At 47.6% G+C, this 17,038-nt stretch overlaps 1 protein-coding gene across 1 annotated transcript in view; it reads right to left on the bottom strand.

Moving 5' to 3' along the window:
- FHL1 (four and a half LIM domains 1) overlaps positions 1 to 12,182 on the bottom strand; it is a 33,634-nt gene extending 21,452 nt beyond the window's left edge. The window contains exon 1 of the mRNA XM_026848742.1: positions 12,033 to 12,182. The gene's annotated coding sequence lies outside the window, so the exon portion shown is untranslated. The remainder of the gene's footprint in view (positions 1 to 12,032) is intronic.
- Between the last annotated feature and the right edge of the window lie 4,856 nt (positions 12,183 to 17,038).

Below are 17,038 nucleotides of genomic sequence, written 5' to 3'. Positions count from 1 at the left end.
GCTCAGCAACTCCAGAGCCTCGATGCACTGCAGCCAAACATGAAGTCTTCCTCAGATGCCAGCTACCCCGAGAGGAACAGAGATCAGCTGGTTCAAGTTCATTTACCATGAAAAAAATTTTAAAAATAAAATTAAAATCATATATATATATATATATAAATAAATAAAAGGAACCTGATTTGTGAGGGGTTTTTTGTTGTAGTTCCTTGCTGCTTCTCCTCCCAAGGGCATCTTTCACCAGTCTGAGCACCCCAACAGCACTACACTCATATGCCAGTTTAAGCCAGCACTCATACAGCTTAATTTCTCTATGCTTATCAAGACAGCAAATAAAGCATCTATGTGCAACATCTCCACAACATCCTGGGACACATGAGTCCAGAGCAGCCCATATTTCGTCAGCACTGTGAAAGGCCTGGATGTGCTCTGCATTTCAGTCCAGAAGATATTTTGATGCTTGGAGCTCCACTGCTGTCTCACCCTGTGCCACTGGCCCCGACTTGTGCTTTCCCCTTTCTCTGGTGTGTATCAAACCTTACTCTTTTCATTTGGCAGAAACACCGCACCAAAAGCACACACATCTCAGGGTGACAAGAGCTTTTTGAAGTCTCCACCAGTGCTTTCTGCATATTTTTCCCCCCAAGCTGCAAAGCAATTTCCACTGAGGGTAAGTGTTGTCAATTCAATTTCTAGTAATGGCATTAAAATGTATGAGCCATTTCTCTGGAGTCGGGGATAATATTTTCAAAGTGTCTGTGTGATACAGGAATGTAAATCTGATTTTTCATAAAGTGATAAGGATCCCAGGTCTCCCTGGAAATCATGTCAGATCAGAGCTAGGCAAGGTCTACACTAAAAAGCATTCTCCATGGGATGAGTTCGAAAGCATGGATTCTCATTTTATTAAAAAAAAAAAAACACTAACAAAAAAAAACACCACCAAAAAACAGAACAAACATCTTTAAATCTTTCATCAAAGTTAAGATTTAATTTCAGCCCAAACCAGAGAGACCCAGCCCAGAATAGCTCTCAGCCCATGGACAGGAGCCCAGCCCTGGTTCGCAGCATCCCTGCTGAATGTCCTGATCTGCAGGATGAAGGCTCTTTCAGAGGTGGGCGGCAGGGGAATTCTCCTCGCCAAAACACCCTCCCACTCTAGTTTTTTGAGTAAGTGAGCAAAATTTCAGTTGCTTTTGTGTCTTTGGAAATATTAAGATTAGTAGACTAGTACTTGGCAAGAGACAGTTCAGCCCAAAGCCATATGGAGAGGCAAGGTTCTTTAAGCTGCTAAATTGAATTTGCCTCCCATTTGCTGAACCAGCAAATACCTTCATCTTCCACCTCCATAGGGACAGGCCAGGGAGCTTGGAGGCAAGAGAAGGTCCTCTCTCACCTCTCATACTCCCATTGAGGGTCTCCTCAGCAGCACTGCACATTACACCATTTCTATCAGTGCTCACTCCTGGAACAACGGGCAAAGTCTATGGGCTGTTATATTTATTAAACACAAAGCTTGGAATAAGAAAAATAAGATACTTAGAAGAGTGACTGATTTTAAACACTGAAATAAACCAACTGGAGTTGGTACAACCACTTATGTGTTTGATTAAGCCATCCTCTGCTCTGTGTCTGGATCCAGGCCCCCAAAAATTATTTTGTTTTCTTTTTCAAGTAGCAGTGAGACAATAAATTCAGGAACAACGAGTAACACAGTCTGCAAAGAGAAACAGGCCTCGATACAACTGCTGCTAGCTGTCAAACTACTGTTCAAATCACACTGTTAGAGGATCGGCTCCATGTGACAAAAAAGCAGAGCTAATTGCACACAAGTGCCAGGGAAAACTGTCAAAAAGCTAAAGCAGATGTGAAACAGTGGTTTGCTTTCTTTTAAAACCAGCTTGTGCAGCTGCATTCCATGGGAGCCCATGAGCATCCATGTCCCGCTGGGAATGCTGCAGGACCATGGGAAAAGGGTGAGGCTTCCAAACCATCGAGGACTTTTCCTGCAATAGCAAGGACTCTATTGTTCTACTGATAAAGTTACACCTCTTGAGCCAAATGGTCTTCTCAGCTGTGCTAGAGCAAGCCCAGTAGCAAGCCTTGCCTGCTTTATGCCAATGTTGAGCAAGATTACACTCTGTCCTGGCCAAGCCCAAGATCTGCAAAGTACAGCAGTGTTTTAGTTGCCCAGAGACAGCCAAAAAGCAAACATGCCTTGATACCAAGTAGGTGAAACACTGGGGTGGGGACGCGGGGAAGAGAGACAGTGCAGGTCTGCAGGGATGCCTGTCCCACTGCCAAACACACCCACTGTGCTCAGCCCCATAATAAAGAGGTGACATAAAGGAACAGAAAACACCACATGCAAACTATTCACGCACACGTTAGACGTGCTGTGCCTCATCTCCAAAGAGCTGCTGAAAGCAAACGATAAAATGCCACGGAGCAGTTTGTTAGCTGCCTGCCAACTCCATTATGGGCAATATGGGGGACACAGTGGAAGGAGCTGCGCTACACAGCAGAGTCATGTGGACTCAAAGCAACCGCTGAGATGGCCCAGGCACACCCCTGAGACCACCACTGACTCTCCGCCAGCCTACAAAAGGCAGATGCATGTGGGTGAATTCATGCCTCTTTCACCCAAATCTCAGTTATAACTCCTCACATTAAAAACACCTTCTTTCAAACCCCAGCCTGCCCTGAATATCAGAATTTCATGAAGTCCTTCCCCAGAGCCAGTGGCTGAATGCACTGGTGGCTGCGACAGAGCTGCCCGTGATGCTGAGGGACCTGGTCATGTCACCAAAGCGTTTCCCACATGGCTCCAGAACAGAGCTGGAAGAAATCCACCCACAGGCCTGGAAAGGACTTGTAAGAACAGAGACAGATCACTCCATGCTTGTAAAATTATACTAAAATACAAAAAACCACCCCTGCTGAAACCAACGCCCTTTCTACAGATGCAACCTCCAACCCTTGCTCCAGAAAGCCGTGAGGTTAATCCAAAAAAAGATTGTGTTATTGAACCATGTGAGTAGGTTCATCACTGTGCCTCTGGTAAGTGGCTTATGCATTGCTTCATCAAGACAACTGCCAGGCAATACACTGATGTACTTCTGCATTATTTCATGCATTTGATAACTCAGAAATAGGGAGCAAAATCCAAGAAGAGGGAGCAGCAGAGAGCACTGCCACACCTTTGTCAGCATCTCCCCTGCAGCATTCAGAGGGACAGGCAGTACTTCTTCCTACAGACAGACTTCTTTAGTTAAAAATTGTATTCCTTCAGAAAATACAAATTCATTGAATGGGAGTACATCTGGAAATGCCTCTGCTTTAGCAGAGGAAAAGTGCAGGTTGCTACCAGAGCCCCGCCTGGACCCTTTCCAGCTGGTCCGTCAGAGACCAAGTGCAGCACAGCCTCCTTGTCCTGCCTTTCTGACTGGCACCCGCAGCCCTGCGAGAGCCCAACCAACCCCAGCCTCCATCACCCAGGTCTCAGCTCTGCAGCAGAACGCAAGAAAGCCATCTCTCTGCAGCAGCTGCTCTCAGACACTGTGGTGCCCTGGCAGGAGCTGACCCCAGGGACTGCCCAAGCTCAGGTCCTGACACCTAGTGTCACTGGTGGGCTGACTCCTGGGAGAAACTGTGCGGACAGGCAGACACAGAAAGCTGCCAAACCCTGCCACTAGCATCATCCCTTCAAAAGTCAAGTCCTGGTCTACTTAAACTGGGGACATTTCAGGGTGAAATAATGGCAGAGCCCACATTTTCAAGCTCCTGCCCCAGGTATGTTGCAGAAGAGGGTGAGGTTTTCCCAAGTCCTCGCTCCAGCCCCTGGAACAGAAGCAGGGGAGAGGCTCTACCCATCAGATACTAACTAGCTGTTTACAACTAGCCCTTATCAACAAGTCAAGTATCTCAGTTGTTCCCACAATCCTTGCACGGGGAGAGGTTTCCAAGACAGGGGAGATGTCAAAGGAGGCCAGCACCTTATCCTGCCCCCAGGGCTCTCCAGCCCATGGTCCCACCAGGAATGTCACCGCCACACTTCCAGGAATTGTAAAAGCCCACGCTCAGCAAACAGCCTCATGCACCATCCCCTGCCTGATCTCGTTTACAAGGCAAAAGCTCTCTGGCAAAACAGCTCACACAGCATCCAAATGTCAGTGGAGCAGACAGCGTTACTGGCTCTGGCTCCCTTTCCATCCGGCTGCTCCAGCTCAGGCAGCGACGATGCTCAGAGGATGAGCTCATCACTATTTCAGGTTGAATTTGCACTTGGCAATCTCCCTGGTAACCAAAACAAATTACTCATTGGTTTGTAACAGATTTATTGGTTGTTTGTTTCAGTGTCTAGTGAAGTACACAGAGAGCTTCACCACATTATAGCACCAACACAGCCTGGGGTACAAAATCAGGGAGAACAGCCATTGCTATGGAGGCGGGCTGTGTTAGCACTGGAGGTCAGAGGGAAAGCTGACTTTGGGCCTGACCCCAGCGACACGGAACTGAGGTGTGAGGCATGGCCTTTATTCACACAAACCGCAGGCGACCCTGCATGGCAGCCCCCAGCCATCCCAGACACCAGGCAGGTGTTACAGCCTCCTCCAGCACATCAGAGTAACCAGCGAGCTGTCCTGTGCAATCCTCTCCAGCCAGAAATCCCAAAACCTTTCCTCAAAACAGGTATTGGGAGGGTCTGACACTAGCATATTCACTAAGACCAGCCATCACCAGCTTCATTTCACATGTCAGGACTATGAGGACACAGGACAGTTACAGGACTTGGTGCCTGTTTATGCTCTTGGGCAGGAATTTCCTCCCATTCATCACCACCTGCATCAGCACAAAGGGCACTGAGAAGCCAGGGAAGCAGGACTAACCCCAGGGTATTTACCTGCTCTTATCTGCAACTATAGAGCGCTTGAAAAAGATTAGCAGCGTCCGTTTTTCTGTCACACCTAAACCTGACCCAAAATACAGAAGTTGTCCAAATCACCTCTTACGTTTAACAAAGGGTATGTGTTTTTACAAGAAAGAACAACTCTACCCTGACCAGCTCAATCCAGCAAAATGAAATGTTGGTCAAGACACACCATTTGTGGCTAAGCCCCCTGTCCAGCCTTCTAAAATGAAAGCAGGTGGATTGTATCCCCTACCCACTCTGCAGGAAACCCATCCTATCAAAGTTTCCATGTTCAGCTAAAAATCATTACAGTGATAGGGGGTATAAGAGATAAAGGAAGATTATGGCAAGAGGCGGACGACATGCTCATGCATCCAACAAAGCAAATCTGGACAGAACTAAAGAGATTTGCATCCCCGCTGAGTGCCTTTGTGCTGCCGCGGGGTGAATGTGGGCTGATCTCCCATCCTGCTCCGATGCTGCCACTGGGGCCATTTCCAGAGGCAGCACTGAAATACATCAAGTGGCATTTACCTTGCAGGCTGTCCCAGAGCGGCTTTCAATGGGCAGAGCAAGGGTAGACAGAGGAAACAGTGTTTGCATGCGTTGACTGAAATATATAGCTCTGTGCATTTTTAAAGTGAGATGTGACCAGAGAGAGATTCTTGCACCCTGGACTACTCATTGCTGCCTCTCCTACGGTACTGTCGGAAGCAAGACTGTGTCAAGACAGCTTAGAGACCATCAGGGAATTTTTAAGTGGAAGCAAATCAGTAGGAATTACTCAAATCTCTAAACAAGGACCACATTCCCCTGTGCTTCTGGAGGTGCTGTCTGTGTTTGCATCCCCTCGAAGCACCGATGGCCCTGCAGTTAGCACTGTACTAAAGAGCAGGACACAGTGCCAGGCCCCCAGGATGCTTTCAGGATCCTAACCTGCCTCCATGGGCTGTCTGTCTGAACAGATGTCAGCCAGAACAACTCATCCAGCCTGTCCACTGGATTAGGTAAATCATGCTAGAAAAATCTCTGTGGTACCCAGCAGCAGCACGAGTACACACAGCTATCCCAGGGCCACATGTCTTCTGGGATGAGGCAGTCCTGGGGATGACACACCTATGGGATATTTTAGAGAGTTCTTTGCTATGTTGGATCAATGAGAAGAGGGGCAAACCAAGTGGCACAGGACAAAGTGGAAAAGGCTTGAGAGTCCAAAAATGAGATGATAAAGACAGGAGCTGGAAAGGCAGGCAGGCAGTGCCTCAGGAGTGACTAATTCCAAACCTTTGCTCTAATGTTTATTATAGAAAAGAGCAGATAAGAAAGGCGGGTGATGGTAACTGCCAGGGGCAGCCAGTCCCAAGTTAAACAAATAGCAAATGCCTTGCAAGTAGCCTGCCAAGTCAGAATGGTTCCCACAACTCGGGGCATTTCTTCAACAGAAAGTACATTATTTTCTCCCACCCCAGCATCCTATCAGGAGTGGGGGAAGCTATATTTAGGGTGGTTTCATAGTTACCCTTAAGGGGATCTTTGGTCAGAGACCACTGGAAGCACATGAAGAATGAATATTCCCAAATGAAGGCGTTGGGGAAGAGCTAGGAGCCAATTCTCTGCAGGAAAGCCAAACTAGCAACCACTGTGGGCTGGAGCAGCCATGGGTCTAGTGTGATGAACCACTTCTGTTTTTCTTAGCAAAGGAAGAAAGGCTCATCCAGCACACTGGTTCATAAGACAGTTTTGGAGGATTGAGTGGATTTTTCACTGTCTCTGGCCAAGCAAAACAGTGGAGAGCAATTCTTGCTCTGCCAGAACCTTTAAGTCCTCTGCTGCTTAGACACTGGTGTAACACAAGAATCCTCACATACTGGGGCAGCTGCTTCAGCATTAAAGCTAGCTTGAAGAAAAATAGGCAGATTATAGATCTCTGTACCAACTGTGCCTTCCAACAGGAGTCCCTCAGCGTATCTAGCACATGCAATTGCTGGTTAACAAGGGTCTCTTAAACCATCATTTCAGTAGACAGACACCACTGGAGACAGCCATCATTTGATTTGAAGCTCCCCCTATCTCAAGACATCATAAAGCATGAAGGTCTCTGATGTCTGGAAGACAAGCGGGAGGATTTTCCAGGAGGGAAAGCTTTTCTATTTTTTTTTTTAGTTATTTCTCCTGTTCTTCCTCCCCATCTACTTCACAGAAGAGACGTCAGAACAGACCCATTTCTCTGTAGCTCTGCAGTTCAACAAATAGACCGACTCTGAAACCTTCTGGTCCAAGCTATACCTGTCAGGTTGCCTCCTGTGAGGTAGATTTTAGTCTCCTCTTTCTCGCTCTCCTCTGATTTCCCCTCCCCAGGGTCTTAAGCCAAAAAGCTGCCCTGCAGTGCTTTCTCCCAGCAGGAATAGTTTTCTCCTGTTCTTCATTAGAGGTCTGGGTGACAACTGGTACTCTGTATTTGATCCCAACAGATCACAAGTGCAGCCGTATCCAAGCACTTTTAATCCATCACCGTTAACGGCTGTTGACTGCCTACTCACGTGCCAAACAGCCAGCTCTGCCAAGCAGGATGGAAGAGAGGGATGCATCCCAAGCTACATCAATCCCTAGGGTCACCTCAAGCAACAAAAAAAGATCAGGCACATCTACAGAATGAGTAGGTCTTCCAAAAACCCCAATCTGAAGTCAAGAGGTTTTGAATTTCCTATTTACAAAAATAATGCAATTCTGTAACAGCATCCAAACCAAAATTGTAACTCTGCCTTAAAGTTTCCAGTCAGGCGCACAGCAAAATACCAGCCCTTCCACCCTGGGCTGCAGCTCCATCGCTGTCGGGAACCCTGTCCTCTCCAGCCTTTTACAGGGCACTCTTTAATTTGGCCTTTTTGAAAAAGTGCTTCCTCAGAACCTTGCCTATCCCATTCCAGCATGGCTATAATGCAGTCTTTGCCCTGATTTTGAACAGCCCTAAATGTCATTTTAGTCCTGTCTTGCCATGGGACACAAACCCTATTTGCCATCTCTGAAGAGGGAGATTAAAAAGTTGGGAGAAGCACAAGAGCATCCATCCGTTCCCCCAGACAACACCGTGCTCTCTTGCTCTAACAGCGGGAGTTTGCTCTGGCAGCATTCTTGGCACCACACACACCCAAATCAGAGTATCAGGGGCCAAATCCTGCTTCAGTACGTGCAGCAGGGATGCACAGGGAGGGTGAACGCTGCCCCGCCAAGGCGGCTTTCTTGTGGCTTTCCACATACCAGCTTGGAGCAGAGCAAAGCCTTTGCGGGAAAAACTTGGAGCAGCACAATGAGTCATTCTCTGGTAGGAGATTTTTGGCCACGGGCCTGGGGAGGGTGAGCATGTGGTAGCACAGCACCTGCATCCCCTGGGACTGCGGGTAAGAAGCTGGAACAGGGCTCTGTTTTCCTGCCACCCTTCCCCGCGTTGCACGCTGCTTGCTTTGCGGGGCTCCCTCCCAGCATGTAGACCTCAACTGAGCCCAAATTTGTGACTGCCTCTAGGCACCACAGGACTGTTTCTCTGCACCATGCACCTCATAATCCTTCTTTAAGGGACTTTATTCCACCAATTTACACATTTCAGAGCCCAAGTTTCCACAGTATTTTTGCTGAGTCTGCAGGCTCCCTTTGGACACAGGTGGGGGTCAGGAGGGTGAAACACTCACCACAGACCAGCCGTGGCCTCTCAGCTCTGATTCATTCCCACAGAAGCCAGCTGAAGTGACATCCCTAGAGCCGGCTGTGGGCTGCCCATCTACAAAAAGCTCCAGTCAAAGCACGTCAGGGAGTCGAAACGCACTAGGCCATATCCCATTTCTGAACCCCAGGGAAGCCTCAGTGCCTTTGCTCCTACAAGTGGCTGCAAACAGGGTTTTTACTGGACCCAAGAATGAAAAAAATAGAGCCAAAATATATGGCACAGTCCTTATAAAACCATGCTGCAGAAGTGGAAGCATGCGTTTATCTAAAGAGCATTTAATCCTTTGGAGTCCTTGTGTCTCAAGAGCCATCTGCTGAAAACTCCTCTCCAAATCAGGGTATCTAAATGAAACATGAGGTCTCTTTCTTCCTCCTACACTCCCTCTGCCAAAAATCAGACATGAAACGACTGATCTCAGACGTTTCTGCTTTGTTAATCTCCCTGTCTGCATCTTCTGTAATAGAGAAATACAAAAAAAAGAGATCCCAATGAATCACAAAGAAGTATTTTGACTTACAACGCATTTTTTATTATTAAAGTTACAGGTCAGGTATGGGAAGATTTATTGTAAAGACGTTATTTCCACTACCTTTTCAAGCAAAAGTGATTCCACATATCTGAAGTTACAGAATCGCATCTGAAATCTCAGCTTTGCTACCTTCGCCCTCCTACACGCAGAGCGCAAGGTGACGATGGCTGGGGACCCCGAGAGGGGGTGAGGCAGGCACTGCCTGCATGGCTCAGCCCCCCACACACCCTCTGATGACACCTGCACCTCAGTGTGACCCCAGAGGAAGCCTAGCACCAGCCAGCCAGAACTTGCTCACTGCTCTGCAGGAAGCTGCTCTGGTTTAGGAGCACACCCAAAGCCTGAGCAAACTTTGAGCATTGCTGGTAGCGAGGTTTTCCTTGCTGCACCCAATGCACTGGGACTTCAGGTCTAAGCAGCACCACAAAAAGGGAAAGTGCTAAACATAGGCTGGACTGGATCACCTCATCAGCAAAGATCAGAGGAATTTTCCAAGGTTATTTAAGGAATTGACACCTAAATCCCCCTAGCGCATCCCCTGGAGACGGAATAAACCTAAAAGGACATCATTCACACAGGCTAGTGGTGAGAGGATAGTAATATTCCTGGCTCACATAATTAGTTTTCTCCACTGAGGCACTGGAAGTTTTAGCCATGCCCCAGCTCCCACCCAGTGCTAGCAGCTGCATGCACTGAGTATGTATTTCCAAGATGGAAGGTGATGACAGCCGTGGTACCCAAACCACCGCAAAGGAGCACAAGCTTCCATCAGCATGCACTAAGCACAGAAAGCACCATGGTATATCCTATAACATAGAACTGCCTTCTTTTCACATAGGTATTACACAAAAAGAAATAAATTGCTTCTTGGGGGCAAGGAAGGCAGTTACTTAAAGCTTTTGTTATATTCTAGTGCAAAGGGTGTAAACCGTAAGTCATATTCATGAGATATTGGCTTAGATCAGAGACAAAGCACATCCTATAGCATTGCTCCTCTATTCATGGATGTGAACAGGGACCTGACAGGGCTTCCACCAGCTGCTTCATACCATATGTGGATTTTCCATTCATGGTACATTTCGATGGAGAGGCTGCTTCCGAAATAAAGGCCAGCCAAGATAGGCTGCAGAGTGTTTATTTTCAAGTGTTTGAGTACCCTAAATGTCTCCTTTTGAACAGCTGCCACTATTTACATCCAGGCAAAGAATTGTACCAACATACATGCAGGCAAGCCATCACTCACAGCAAGGAATAACTTCTGTTAGAAACACGTCAAGAGCCCAGACCTACAGACCTCCTCCCTTTAAAACTCCCCAAGAGAAGGGCAAGTTAGAAACCAGCTGTAAAACCCCAGCCCTGGACTGGTTCCTCTGAGCTGCAGTCCAAAATCTGAGCAATCAACTTCGTATTGAGCTCTTGGGGTGGGGCGGGGGTCCCACTTGTGATATTAGCTCCAAAACACCTAATCCACATTTTTCTAGCAGGTATTAGTCAAGAATGATTTTTTTTTTTTTTATATACCACGCTCTTTAAGGAGAAATTAAGAACTCGAGAATGCTGGGGGTGGGGGAACAGGGAGGAGAAAGAGGAGGATGTTGTCACTGAAGTGAGTGCTTTTATCATTAAAAAAAGAAAGTTTAAAATTTAAAGCCATATTTGGTTGCTTGCTCAGCTATTTGCTTTCTATATCATGGCTTAAGAATTTAATCAGTTTCCTTGCGGAAGTTCTGTTTTTAAAAAACACTCTTCCTCTCGAAACACGGTAAAAGACTAATTGGTAGGTGTACTGTTTCAATTTTTATTCATTTTTCCCCTCCCTTTCACGTGCTAGAGTTCAGTGATTTAAAAAGAAGCCACATCCATTTCTAAACCACAGACCAGCTCCTGCTTACACAATACAAACTGGACCAGAGTCACACACTAACTTATCTTTTTGCCTGGTCGCTAAAGAAAAGATTAATAACCGAAACACCCATCTTGCAAGCACATGAGCAAATAGCTTCACTCAGGCAAATGATTCCACAAATCTAGATAGATACAGGGGTGCAGTATTTGTATAAAGGTGTTTGCTTTCACACGGGGACAGCTGCAAGTGCGGCTCGTCAGAAACGCTGCCTGATACTCCGTAATACAGAAAGAAAGAGGAAGATGTGATAATTATTAGGTAAAAGCTTGCATTTCCATATGCCTCCATTCTATTACTGCCAGCCTGCTCCCACAATCCAGAGAGTATCAGCTCTCACTTTGAGAGCACCAGATCACCCGAGAGCCCAGGAAACAGCCACTGCTTTTAGCTTTTTCCTCCCCAGCTGTCATTAAACGCTTCAAACAGGCACATCTGATCACCTGCCTAGGAAAACACACAGCTGACAGCTCTTACACGGCTCCGTACCACTGCAAACACTCCCTAAACACCCACTCAGCTGGGAAGCAAAGAAAAAAAGCTATATTTATACTTTAGTGCCTGCCTCTACTGTCAAAGCCACCACCTTCCAGGAGGGAATACATGTATCAAAAAAAAAAAAAAGAAAGAAAAGAGGATGCAAGAAAAATGAGAAGTAAGAATTTAGATAAATTCCACCCCCAAAACACCCTGTGAGACATAGGCAGTTTCTAAGGCTCAGTGATCCATGAACAAACTGCTTGCTAGAAAGAGTGTTTCAAGAAGTACATCACCCACCCACAGACTTCCCGTTCCCCCCATCCCTGCTCGCACAAACCCTTCCCCAGCAGAGCAGTCACAAGGCAGAGAAGAAGACCCGGCACAAGCCCTGAAATCCAAACATCTGCGAAGCATGGGATGCTGAGACGCTTCCCTGCCCTGCTCTGGGAGATGATGCTCGAGAGGGAGAGAGGCAGGGGCATGTGCTTACTGGCTGCCGGAGAGCCTGGGAGCTGCTTGCGAGGCGGCTGCTGCCCGGAGGAGGGAGGGATGGGCTGGGATGGGCTCGGCGTGCGGCTGGGCACAGAGCCTGGGCAGCGCTCCGGTCCAGCGCTGCGCCCCCAGCCTCGCCGAGGCAGCGCTGGGCTGGGGTGTCCAGCTGGCGGGACAGCGGCTGCTTTGCCACTTATAGCAGGGAGGTGCGTTACACACAAAAAAAAAATAAATTAGTCCAGCCAATAGCACCGTTCCTGCCTAGGGAGCAGCTGGAGGGGGGGGAACCAGTCTGCTCCTCCCAGGGCCTCTGCGTGGTCCATGGGGGGAAAACCCAACCAGTGATGGCCAGTTGCCAGCAAAGCCGTTCCCCTGCCTCCCCACAACAGCAAAGCACTGTTACTGGGAGCCAGAGGACTCACCAGGATGAGTAAAGCCCTGCTACCCCCAGAGTGCTAGGAGCTGCACTCGCAGACTCTTTCACACAAGGAAAACGCAGCACAAAAACTTTGTTTGTGAGCAGATTTATCTCCAGCCTCCCATTCTGTCCAAGCCACCCTCTCCCATAGCTAACACTTTTCCTGGCAGCTCTGTTATTATGTGTCACCTTTAGGTTCATAGACAGAGTTTCCAGGACAAAAAAACAAACAGAAGAGATGCGTTTCAAGTCAGCATCCTGCAGAGATGGAATGAACCCAACTGAAGAGAGCACAGCAAAAATTATGCCAAAAAAGGAGTATTTTCTTCAAAGCAGACATGAGAAAAAGTACTACCAGGTAGCAACTCCTATTTTTAAACAAACCTGCCTGTTTGTGCTGAACCACACCAGACAAACCTGACGACATTCACATCGTTCCCCCTTCCCTTCTCCATCCATTATCTCTTTTTTTTTCCTGCTCTTACATCTTCCAAGTGTGTTCTACTTTCTTCCACAGTTCTGCTATTGGATATGTGGTCCAGCAAGTTACTTGGGTTGTTTTCTAACAGGAGGTGCTTGCTTTGGAGCCCTTGCGCTAGAAATAGGCTTTTGTGGTGCCTTGGAGAGCCACAGAGCTGCTGACTAATGGCAGGAGAAGCTGGGCATCCTGGTGGGTATGCTGGATACACCACTGGTATCCCTGGAAAGCAGATCATTGTACTCGGGCCAAGAAATTTGTGTTTCTTTAGTAAAAAGAAGCGCTGCATAAGAGCAAACACACTTTCTTTACAAAAGTATTTCTGCGTGTGTCTATTCTTTCAACAGGTAAGCCCCACAGATTCTTCCAGCACCACATCATCCATATTAACAACATTCCTGGTGGGGATGAGAACATTGGGTTGCCCTGAGGTTCAAGGCTCAGACTGTCACTATTTGCCAAGAGCAACTTCAGGCACCAACATTATTTATCATTATGGACTGAAGTTTACATTTTATTTTCAAAGGAATCCAAATATCCATTTCTAGCTCATTTTTCCAACTGCTCTCCCAACAAGCATAAAACTTAGTTACCATCAGCAAGAGTTTTTCCTCTAGTGGCTGGCTGTAACCCACAATCGGACCAACAAGAACAGCAGCAAAAGCCCCCTGCCCCCAAAGTATGATATTGCTTATGTGACTGCAGCTGCAGAGCTCTGGCACTCATGAGACATCACAGAACCAGGCCCCTAAAGGATGGGGCATTCAGACAGAACATTTCCAATTAGATAAACCAAGCCAAGAGCTCCAGGAAAAGCATGAACTGTACGGTGCTGATATAAAAACAAACCAGGTGTTGCACAGTTGTAGGAAAATGTCACCAGGGGCAACTTACTCTGCAGCCACCTCCTGCAGGGTTTCTTCCTTCGAAGGAAGGAGCCTTCCTGCTTCTGGCAGCGAGCGGGAGGACACAAGAGTAGCACGGGTCCAGGAGCACCTGCAGCAGCGGAGCTTAGTTAATGCCCCTTCACTGGAGACCAGTCAGTGCCTCTGCCACTACAAGGAGTATGTGGGGACTGACTCTGATGAAGACGCATCCTGGAGAAGCACAAGCACCCCAGTAAGTGAACAAGCCCAATGGCAGGTACCTGCAGCCCACCTGCAGAGTAACAAGCATCCTGTATGTGTAGGGAGCATCAGGCTGCTGCCAGGATCCTCTGCCTCTTATTTAAAATATTATGTTGTATGTGGAAAGCATCTAAACTAGAAATTTCACTGCCAAATCCCAAACACCAGCTACCTCAAAAACAACTCTTAAAGCAATATGTCTGTCAGCCTAATAGAGTAGCAGCTGAATAACAAATTGATCTATTTAACTTGCCTCCCACTGATTACAGCAGAGCAAGTTGGTATTTGAGCAACCCATTGCCCTAGTTGGATTACAGCTCAAGGCCTCATCCTACACTTACTGCATCCTCTAAAGCCCATTTGGCTTCCCCGGTCAGCCACATGGGCACAGTGTCACATCCAGAAAAAAGCAGCAGAATAAAGGTCAGCAAAGGCACGTGGCACAGAGCAAATGCTCTTCAACTAGCGCTGCCTCTGACAGCGAGTGAGTGTTTGCAGGATCAGACCTTAAATCTGCCGACTTAAAATGACCAGTATACCTGACAGAGAAGAATTTAAGCACTCTTAACCTCACACATATCACAACAGCAGCTTTATTCTGTTTGGAATAGAGCAGAAGATGATTTAGAGAGCAAGGACAGCACACAACTAGAGTCAAGGAAAAGGCACTTGGGCATTTCTGTATTACACGTACAATATAATACTATTAAAAGCTCTGCCAAAGCATTGGATTAAACAAGGATAAACTGGAACAATGATACAATTCATTTCAAAGGATTGAGACAACTCTGAGTCAACCCCATGCTATCAGCATTGCTTGCTAAGGAAGATAATCAGCATTGATTTTTGGCAATCACAAATTTTTAAAAAAAAAAAAAGGACTCCAATGCTCCAATGTATCCTTGACTAGTTATCTAAACAAAATGAACTATGAGCACAAGCACTTAAAACTAAGTCTGTTGAATTACTCACTCAAATCTAACTGCTTAAAACCTTTATTTGGAAATGGTGGAGCTCACAGAGCCACGCAGGGAGGCTGTTCTAGAGCCAAGCACTCTGCAAGAAACCTCATCGGGCAGGATGCTACCCCAAAAGCAAAGGGCTCACCTCAGAGCATGATCTTATCCACACCAGCAAAGAAGGAGATATAGCTTGCATCATCCTTTGGGTCTTCACTCTGTTTCTTATTAAATCTGTCTGCAGCCACAGAGGAGGGAAAAGCCTTCCACGCAATGGGCCCCATTTTTGCAAGCTGATGTTCTGTAGGAAGGAAGCCACACGCATTCAGGGTGAATCCATGCAGAACAACGTTCACGTGCCCCTTGGGTGGGTTTCGCTGCCCTGGTTTCCACCTGCCAGGCTGGGACTGGGGGTGACATGCTCTACCCGTGGTGTCCCCAGGCCAGGGCTGATAGCAGTGACAACTACCCGCGTGAGGACACGGGGCTGCCCCACTCACCTGCCCTCTGTGCAACACCATGGCCACACAGAACCACAGCAGCTCTCCACTCCAAGCAGAACAACCTCCCCACACAAGCCCTTCAGAGCCCCCCCCCTGCCCTCTTCCCCCATCATGCAGGACCAGCACCTCAACCCTTCCTCTCTCAGTCCTTCCCCCCAGCTGCCTCCAGTCCCTCCTCAGCTCCAGGTGAGGGTAATTACCACTCCCCCTCATTAACCCTCTGCAGACATACCTCCTTTCTCACAAACAACATTGCTCCTTCATCCAAAACAGCTGGGAAGGGCTCTTTTTCCCTGCCAATGTTGCAGCCTGAGGGATACAGCCATTTTAGGGGCAAGGTGCTATCACAAACCCTCTTGCCTCCCTGTCCGTGCTGGATCCCTGAGGTCACTGCCCTGTTATTTGCCAAATTGACAGGCTGTTTTCCCACCAGCATATAAAGCACTCGTGCCTCACACAGGGCCAGTCAGCTGAAAAACTAAAAGGAGAAGAGTCACCGTGGAAAGCTAATCCCTTGAGGCCCTGGCAATGGCTCCCTCCTCAAACCATCCTCTGGCTTCTCCAAAGGCTGTTTGTAGCCCCAGATGCACAGAGGAAGATCAAGTGCCCTGCAGTGAGTTGTTTCAAGAGATCTGAGAGGAAAGGAGGGAGGGGAAAAAAGAAATAGGGAAAGCAATACAGCAATCTCCATCCCCCTGAACCATCCCACCATTTTATTGCTGTGAGGGATAACTTGTGGCCAAATTGAATCCCCACCCTGCAGGCAGCTGGGGCTCACCTGCAACCAGCTAATTACCTCTCAGGCTATTAGCAAAAAGTCTCCTGGCAGGCAAAGCAATGGAAAAGCTTAAACATTTCAGAGTCATTCCTCTGGGGGAGTAACTAAGGGTGGGGTTGTGGGAGGTTTTATAACAGTGTGGTTAAAATATCAGTGATGCAAACCCTTTTTCCGTGGAGTTTAAACACATAAGGTTCTCCTTTCCAAGCTGTTGCGAAGGAGAACATTGCGACCTGTCAGCCACGTACCACAGGAGTGCTGGGGGTGGGCACCCAGGCTGCCAAAGGCACCTCTGCAAAAAGCAGGCATCAGTCAGCTCTGTCTTTGCATCTGCTGCAGTTCTTCCTATTGGTGTAGTTCGGAAATCATATCAATACGTGGGAGTGAGGGGTTAAATTGCCGCTGTGGGGCACCGGTGGATCTGTGTTCACCAGGGGCTGTGCAAACCAGCAAAGGACAAAGTAGGAAGCTCCCCTGAATTTAGTGGGCAAAATGGTAAGACACACACAAAAAAGGATCGTGGTTGTACGGGGTGACATGCATAACAACGCTAAACTTTTGACCGTTTAGTGGCAAAATAGGTCTGTAGCATAGCCCCACGATACCGTCAGCAAACCTGGATTAACAGATCAAAGGAGATTTTCAAAAAACTGGACAACCACCTGCTTGTAGACCACCGTCAAACAAGCCCCTGACTAATCACAGGGACTGCATTATTCGAGGCATCACCACTGCTCAGAT

Source organism: Athene cunicularia (genome assembly GCF_003259725.1).
Source record: "Athene cunicularia isolate RWA chromosome 4 unlocalized genomic scaffold, athCun1 chr4_part3, whole genome shotgun sequence".
Taxonomy (NCBI): domain Eukaryota; kingdom Metazoa; phylum Chordata; class Aves; order Strigiformes; family Strigidae; genus Athene; species Athene cunicularia.
This window is presented reverse-complemented; position numbering and strand designations above follow the sequence as displayed.